The sequence below is a fragment of the Ammospiza caudacuta genome, chromosome 24 (genome assembly GCF_027887145.1).
Source record: "Ammospiza caudacuta isolate bAmmCau1 chromosome 24, bAmmCau1.pri, whole genome shotgun sequence".
NCBI lineage: Eukaryota > Metazoa > Chordata > Aves > Passeriformes > Passerellidae > Ammospiza > Ammospiza caudacuta.
The window spans coordinates 6,466,886-6,475,729 of NC_080616.1; positions in this window are offsets into that span (position 1 = coordinate 6,466,886).

Below are 8,844 nucleotides of genomic sequence, written 5' to 3' on the forward strand. Positions count from 1 at the left end.
GGGCACTTTTGGGGTCACAAATTCCAGTTTTGGGGCGGATCAGGAGCCAGAGCATCCCAGAGGCTCAAGAGCTTCATTTAGAGGGGAGCAAAGAGACCAGGATGGGGAAAACCACTGGGAAAACCCTGCTGGGTTTCTCCTCCTGAAGGAATTCCCCAACTCTTACAGGTGCCAGGAGGAATTTCCCAACTTTTCCAGCACCCCAGACACCCCTTGGCTGCTGGGCAAGGACATTTCTCCCTCCCAGGGCCCATCCCTGGGGTCACCCCAGGAGCAGCCCCCACCTCCTGCCTCTCTGTAATCCCTCTCCTATTAATCCAGCTTTTTATTATTATTATTATTGTTATTATTATTAAACATCTCTCTTCTCCCAGATCATCTCGGAGCCGCGGCGAGGTCCCCGGTAATAGCTCCATAAATTTCAGCCATAAAAAGTAATGGAGGGAGACAAATGAGATAATTAGGAATAAATCTTGGCGAGGTCTCTATTCATCAACATCCCCCAGAACTGGCCAATATTCCAAATCATTAGCAAAGCCCGTAATTAACAAAGAGCCGAGGCTTCCAGCGTTAATAAAGCTCGCTCAAGTCGAGATTATCAGGTAGCAGCTGACGAATCAGCCCTGGTAATATTATGGCCTTTGTTAAGGATCTTCTTGCTCTTTTTTAAAGCTAAAAACCCCATGTCTTTTTTTATTTTCCCCCCCTCTCTTCTGCTAAATTTTAATTAGATTTTTTTTTTTTTTTTTTTTGCATCTGTAGAGGGCAAGGGAGGGGACAAAGGGATGGGAATTTTTTTCTTTTATACTTTTTATGATGGCAAAAGAAGAACCTGATGGGGTTTTTTTTTTTTAATTTTATTTTTTTCCCCCCTCCATTTCTCACTACTTTTATTCATTCCTCCACATTCCACTGCAGGGAGTTCTCCAGGCTGGTACCAATTAACAGGCAACTTTTATTGATTCTTTCCCCTAAAAACCTCAGGGTTTTTTGGAATATTTGAGGTGCCAGCTCAGCTCTGTGAACCTGCCACCCCCAGCACCTCGTTTGGGTTAAAAACAGAAGGAATCAGCCAAAATTCAAGCGCAGGGATTATTTTCCCACCCTGGATTAGGAATTTTGAGGGTTTCTGAGGAGTTTTTCTGTCCCTTACCCACCTGGACAATGTGGGCACCACAAACTCAGCCCCCCATATCCTTCATCCTCCCCAGCTGGCACGGAGTGTTCAGATAATTGAAATTTAACTCATTTAATTAAAAATGAAGCACTTAAACATAACTTTTAAACTGTTTTAGAGCTGCAAGGCTGCTCAACCCACTTCAAACCCCAGGGAACCTCAGTTTGGGGGTCTCTCTGCCCCAATTTCAGCCTCTTTAAACTCTCTTAAAATCATTTATTTTATTATAAGCTAAAAAATGCCTTAAATCAAGCTGGGTGAAATCCTTGCTGGCGCCAGGGGTGTCTCCAGACGAGGTGCAGCCACTTGGCTCTTCTGGAATGAAAATGTGACCCTCGTGTCTTCATTTTCCTCGATGTTTTTTCTTGATTTCCCCTCGATTTTCCCTTGATTTTTCCCTTTGATTTCCCCTTGATTTCCCCTCAGTTTTCCCCTCGAATTTTCTCTCAATTTTTGCCTTGATTTCCCCCCGATTTTTTCTCAATTTCCCCTTCATTTCCCCTTGATTTTCCCCCAGATTGTCCCTTGATTTCCCTTCGATTTCCCCTCAATTTTTCCTCGATTTTTCCTTGATTTTCCCCTTGACGTTTCCCTTGATTTTTTCCTTGATTTTCCCCTTGACGTTTCCCTTGATTTTTTCCTTGATTTTCCCCTTGACGTTTCCCTTGATTTTTTCCTTGATTTCCCCTCGGATTTTCCCTTGCTTTCCCCTCAATTTTCCCCTCGATCTCCCCTTGATATTCCCTTTATTTTTCCCCCTTGATTTCCCCCTCGATTTCCCCTTGATTTTCCCATTATTTCCCCTTGACTTTTTCCTCGATTTCCCCCTCGATTTCCCCTCAATTTTTCCTTGATTTCCCTTTGATTTTCCCCTTGATTTTTTCCTGGATTTCCCCTCGGATTTCCCCTCAATTTTCCCTCAATTTCCTCTTGATTTCCCCCTTGATATTCTCTTGATTTCCCCTTGATTTGCCCTTGATGTTCCCCTTGACTTTTTTTCTCGATTTTCCCTGGATTTCCCCTCGATTTTTCCTTGATTTCCCCTCGATTTCCCTTTGATATTCCCCTTGATTTTCCCCTCGATTTCCCCTCCATTTTCCCCTTCATTTTCCCTCGATTTTTTTGCCTTGATTTTCCTTCGAATTTTTTCTTTCTTGATTTTCCCCTGATTTTCCCGAGGACCCTTCCATCACCTGCTCCCAGTCCGCGAGCTCTGGTGGCACTGGTGGGACTGGTCCCGGCCTCACTAGAGGGCAGCATCCAGCCTGGAATGGACCGGGAATGAACGGGGAATTCGGGAATTATTCGGGAATTATTCGGGAACTATTTGGCAATTATTCGGGAATTATTCAGGAATTATTCGGGAATTATTCGGGAATTATTCGGGATCCGCCCCGGGAGCATCCCCAGCACTCCGCACCCCCAGGGCTGAGACCCGCGGATCCACCGGGTTTGGGATTTGGGGCAGATTTGGGGAGATTTGGGTTCCTGCAGGAGCCACTTGATCCCAAAATCTGGGTGGGATTTGGGGGATTTGGGTTCCTGCAGGAATTTGGGTTCCCAAAAATCTGGGTGGGTTTTGGGAGAGATTTGGAGAATTTGGGTTCCTGCAGAAATTTGGGTTCCTGCAGGAATTTGGGGTCCTGCAGGAGCCGCTTGTTACATATACAAATATAAATATAAATATAAATATAAATATAAATATAAATATAAATATAAATATAAATATAAATATAAATATAAATATAAATATAAATATAAATATAAATATAAAATGTCCATCTAATATATACATATATGTATCATACATATAATATATATGTATAATATATACACAAATCTATAAATATACATATAAAATATATAAAAATATGTGTATCTATTGGTACGTGTATATATATATATTTAAATATATATATTTAATATATTTTTAATATATATATTTTAATATATATTTAACATATATATAAAATATATATAAAATACATATATATGTGTATAATGTGTGTATATATAATACCACTGGGTGAATATAGAAAAATCTATATTTGTGCAATATATATATATGAGCCTATCTATATATAAATGTAAATACATATTTAATTTTTAATCTATTATACGTGTAAATATTTAATAATGATAATATATTTATAGATCATATTATATTTTAATATAATTCTATAATATATTTTGATATATTTATTTTATATCTTTTTATATAATATATTTTAGAGAATATATTTCAATATAATGTTTTATAGAATCTACCTTACCATTTTTATTTTAATTAAAATACATTATAGATATAAATTATTAAAATATTAAATATAAATACATTAAAATATATTTTGCTTTGAAATTTGTGATATTTCAATATCATATTCTGGTGTAATGTTTTAATATTTTATTTAAATATGATATTTAAATATAATATTTTTTAAAAATAGAATATATATTTTTTACCATATCTTTTTTCACCCCATAAATCAGTTTAACCCATGCAGGGCTAAATCCAGCACCGAATTTTCCTCTCCTCAAAAAATTCCCCTGAATTCCTTTCAAACATTGGCACCTCCAGCTCTCAGATATTCCTGAATTCCAGCCCCTCTCTGGTTTCCAAAAGAAAACAACCGGGCAGGAAATCATTATTTGGGTTTGGGAGGCTCCTCTTCCTGAGGGGCTGCCTGGAAAAATCACTGGAAAAGCTGGAAAAGATGGAAAAGCCTCTGGAAAAGATGGAAAACGTGGAAAAGGCTTTGGAAAAGGTGGAAAGGCTCTGGAAAATGTGGAAAAGGGTTTGGAAATGCTGGAAAAGGGGGGAAACCTGTGGAAAAGGTGGGAAAGCCTCTGGAAAAGGTGGAAAACATTTGGAATAGGTGGGGAAACCTCTGGAAAAACTGGACAAAGCTCTGGAGAAGGTGGGAAACCTCTGGAAAAGTTGGAAAATACTTTGGAAAAGATGGAAAGGCTCTGGAGAAGGTGGAAATTGCTCTGAAATAGGTGGGAAAGGCTCTGGAAAAGCTGGAAAGGCTCTGGAAAAGGTGGGAAACCTCTGGAAAAGGTGGAAAAGGTGGAAAAACTCGGGAAAACATATAAAAGGCTCCGGAAAAGCTGGAAAGGCTCTGGAGAAGCACCGGATTTCTCATCCAGAGGATGCTCACGTTTCTGGCAGGTTCTGGAAAGGCTCAGGAAAAGCTGGAAAGTCTCTGGAAAAGGCTTTGGAAGAGGTGGAAAATCTCTGGAAAAGCTGGAAAGGCTTTGGAGAAACTGGGAAGGTTCTGGAAAAGCTGGAAAAGGCTCTGGAGAAGCCAGAAGGGCTCTGGAGAAGCTGGGATGTCTCTGGAAAAGCCCTGGATTTTCCATCCAGAGGATGCTCACATTTCTGGCAGGTCCTGGAAAGGCTGGGAAAGGCTCAGGAAAAGCTGGAAAGGCTCGGGAAAAGGCAGGAAAGGTTCTGGAAAAGATGGAAAGGCTTTGGAAAAGCTGGAAAAGGCTCTGGAAAAGCTGGAAAAGGCTCTGAGAAGCCAGAAGGGCTCTGGAGAAGGTGGAAAAGGCTCTGGAGAAGCCAGAAGGGCTTTGGAAAAGCTGGAAAAGGCTCTGGAGAAGGTGGAAAAGGCTCTGGAGAAGCTGGAAAGGCTCTGGGGAAGCTGGAATGTCTGGAAAAGCCCTGGGTTCTCCATCCAGAGGATGCTCACATTTCTGGCAGGTTCTGGAAAGGCTGGGAAAGGCTCAGGAAAGGCTCTGGAAAAGGTAGAAAAGGCTCAGGAAAAGCTGGAGAAGGGTTTGATAAAGCTGGAAAAGGCTCTGGAAAAGCACTGGCTTTTCCATGCAGAGGATGCTCACGTTTCTGGCAGGTCCGGGAGGGGCTGTGGGACACGGGCAGTGGGAAAAGTGACGCTGCTGGGGCTGGGGAGGGCTGAGAGCAGCAGAGGAGCCGGTGGCCCCGAAACGTTAATTCCTTCCAGCTGCTGTCAGGCTGGCAGGTTCTCAAAGGAAGTTTAATAGACTGCAGTCGTCTCCCCTCGGCCCCGTCCCCCCATCCTGCCAGAATCTGGGATTACATGAGCTGCTCTGCCTTCCAAAAAACCCAGGTTTATTTTATTTTATTTTTATTATTTTTTTCCCCCTCCTTTGGCTCTGGGAGTGTTTTCTTTTCTGTGCGAGTGTGCGCGCACGCACGTGTGCTGTCTCCCAGCTGAAGCTGCCCCTTGGATTGCAGGGATTTTGGGGGAATTTTGGCGTGGCACGCAGCAGGAGTGGGGGTTGGAATGAGGAGGAGGAGGAGGGTGAAGAGGAGGATGAGGAGGAAAAGGCTCCTTGGGCCTCCTTGCTGGAGCGCTCCCCAGCCCCGCCGTGTGAACGGGGAGGAAACAGGATGGAGAAAGTATTTGGAGTGGAAAATAAAAATGCTCTCCTGCTTTATTGATCGTGATTGAGGGCAGAAATAGCCCAGGCTGCTGACAGCCCTCCCCACTGAGGCAGCAGCCAAACGTGGGGCTCATCCATGGAAAAACCAGGAGGAGTCTGGGGAGCTCAGGGCAGGTTTGGATCCCAGGGGCTCCTGCAGGATTTCCAAACCTCCCCTTGTCCCTTTTCCAGGGGCTGAGCAGCCCCTGGAACCCATCAGCAATTAAACAACGAGCTCCCATCATTAATATTCCCATTCCAATCCCCTCCAATGTCCCAGGAATGATCAATCCCCAGCAGGGATTGCAGGAAAAGGAAACCCCTGTGCCCAGCTGGCATCAGGCACTGCCCACCCCAGGGAGCACTGGGGGCACCCTTAGCCAAAATACTGGTTTAGGTGACTTAAAAATCATTAATTTTAATATATTTTAGCCAATTTCATTGAATTGTTTCACTTAAAACATCAAACTCAGGGCCAGCCAGGCTGGGGAAGGTGGGCAGGGAAACCCAGGGTGCCCAGGAAAGCCCAGCAGGATCAACACAGTGTGGGCACAGTGCTCCAACTCTGAGAAAACCATAAAAACCAAGTGCTGGCAGGAGAATAATTAGTTAAAACCAAGCACATCTGTTGTTAATTAATTCCCAGGCAGGAGGGTTTAACTGTTGCCCTGCCCAGCGTTTTGCAACCTGCACGGCCAGTGCCAACTTGCGTCCAGGGGAAGGGTTTAAATTTTTCAAGTTTGCTCTGGTTCGTCATTCCCTGCTCTGGGTCACCAATCCCTGCTCTGATCCATCATTCCCACATTCCAGAACCACCCCTGGGAATTCCAGGAGCTCCTGGGGTGTGAGCAGAGCAGCCAGCACTGCCCAGGGCAGGGAATGCACCTCAGGTTTGGGGTGGGGGCTGAAATAAATTTGTCTTTGCCCCTTCCAACCTCCAGCCCTGAGGAGCAAGGTGGGAACAACTGTCTGAGGTGGGGTTTGCAGAGGGCAGAGATCTGGGCAGCCCTGTGCTGGTTATTGCTCTTTTATTTGCATTTTCTCCAAGGCAGCCGTCGCGGAAGCGTGAACATCACACCCATGGAGGAAAACACACCAGGATCCCATCCCTGCTCTGGATGGGGACCTGCTCCTTTGGGAGCAGCACTAAAGGGCTGAGGAGGAGCAGAAGGGGGGTTCAGGGTGTGTGTGTGACCCCCACCCCACCCAGCCAGCCCTCACGGCCCCCCTGCACTGGGGGAATCTGTTCCCCATTAAGCGGCTGCGGCTGGTGGGAGCAGCCCTGGCAGCTCCACGCTCCCTAATTAGCAGCAGACACGAGGCCAGGCTGGGGAAGGCCAGAACCTCCATGCCAAGGATGCAAAGGGTTTGGAGCAGAGCCCGTGGAACAGCTCTGCCAGTGCCACATGGGGCCCCGATCCCGTTTGTGCCAGGCTGGGCAGGGATGTGCATCCCACCCCTCACTGCTTCACCCCAAAGCCAGCACCCCCAGCCCTCCCTGCGGGGTGTGGGGTGGAGGAAGGCTGCCCACACCATCCTCTGTGCCTCCTCTGTGCACTTGCACCACGCTGGGCTCTTGCTCACCACTAAAAATAGGATTCCCGGCTGAGCTACAGTGCTGGAGGGCAGCGAGCCCAGATCCCCAGGCAGCCACTGTCACTGTGACCAACTGACCCATTTGGCCCCGGTTTTTAAGTGATTTTCCCTCCTCACTCAGCTTCAGCCCAGGCAGCAGCTGAGCTGGGCCAGCTGAGCCTTTCCAAGGGCAGCGAGACCCCAGAGTGGGGTCGTGGTCCCTGGTCCTGGTGGCATGGCCTGGCATGGGTGGGGGTGGCCAAAACCACCCCAATTCCAAGGGCAGCAATCTCACCAGCCCCAGCCCTTCCATAGGAATTTGCACAATTTATTTTCTCCTTTGAGTAATTCGTGCTCTGGGGCTGGTGAAGCAGGTGACATCCCAGGGATGGTGGGACAAGAGCCAGGGTTTGTCCCAGGGGACCCCTGGGATTGTCCCAGTGGAGCCCAAGGCACTCCAGGACCTCAACCTGCTGTTCTCTGGAGCCAAGGACACAAAGTCCTCTTGCATTTTCCTTCCCAGCACAAGGAGCCAACTGGAGCACCCTGGGGGCTTTCACTGACCTGTCCCATGTCCCCAAAGCCAGCTGGGAGCAGGATGGGCTGCAGGGACAGGGGACACGGAGCCTCTGTCTCCAGGGAGTGCCCTCCAGAGCACGTGCTGGGCCAGCTGCCAGCCAGAAATGAAGAAAGACTTTTATTTACAGTAAAAAGGAACAAAAAAAAAATCTATAAAATACCGTGACACTTCCCTTCCCGTCTCCCCAGCCTGTCAGGGGGTGTCTGCCACCCTCACCCAGCCACCACCTGTCCCTGGGATGGTGGCATGGGGACAGCAATGTTGGGGTCATTTGGCACCAATTGAGCCACCATGGCTGGGACACACTGGGGACACAAGGGGGACACAAGGGGGACACACGGAGCTCAATGAGAGGAAAAGTTTCTTCCAGGAGGGCTCAGGCTGTGGGTATTGCACTTGGCAGCCAGGCTGGGCACGGAGGGCAGGGGGCTGGCAGGACGTGTCCCCCAGTTTGGGACACCACAGTGGGTTGGAGGCTCCAGCATGTCCCCGGTGCCCAGAGGTCACCCAGCCCTGGTGGTGTCCCTGCTCAGTGCCACCCCCTGTAACCCCCTTGGAGCACTGTCCTGGGGTGGTGGCAGTGGGATGGGCTGTCCCCAGTGTCAGGCTCTGCAGGATGGCTGTCCCCAAGGCTGGGCCCCAGGGTGGCTCTGCAGGACAGGCTGTCCCCAAGGCTGGGCCCTGGGATGACTGGGATGGGCTGTCCCCAAGGCTGGGGTGGTTCTGCAGGACGGGCTGTCCCCAGGGTGGCTCTGCAGGACGGGCTGTCCCCAATGCTGGGGTGGCTCTGCAGGACAGGCTGTCCCCAAGGCCAGGACCTGGGGTGGCTCTACAGGACGGCTGTCCCCAGTGCTGGGGTGGCTCTGCGGGATGGGCTGTCCCCAGTGCTGGGGTGGCTCTGCGGGATGGGCTGTCCCCAGTGCTGGGGTGGCTCTGCGGGATGGGCTGTCCCCAGTGCTGGGCCCCAGGGTGGCTCTGCAGGGTGACTGTCCCCAGTGCTGGGGGAGGCTGTGTGACAGTCAGAGTGCTGGCTCTGTGTGACAGTCACTCCTGCTCTCGGCTCAGGTGGCAGGAGGCTCCTACAGTCCCCCGGTGCTGGCAGAGG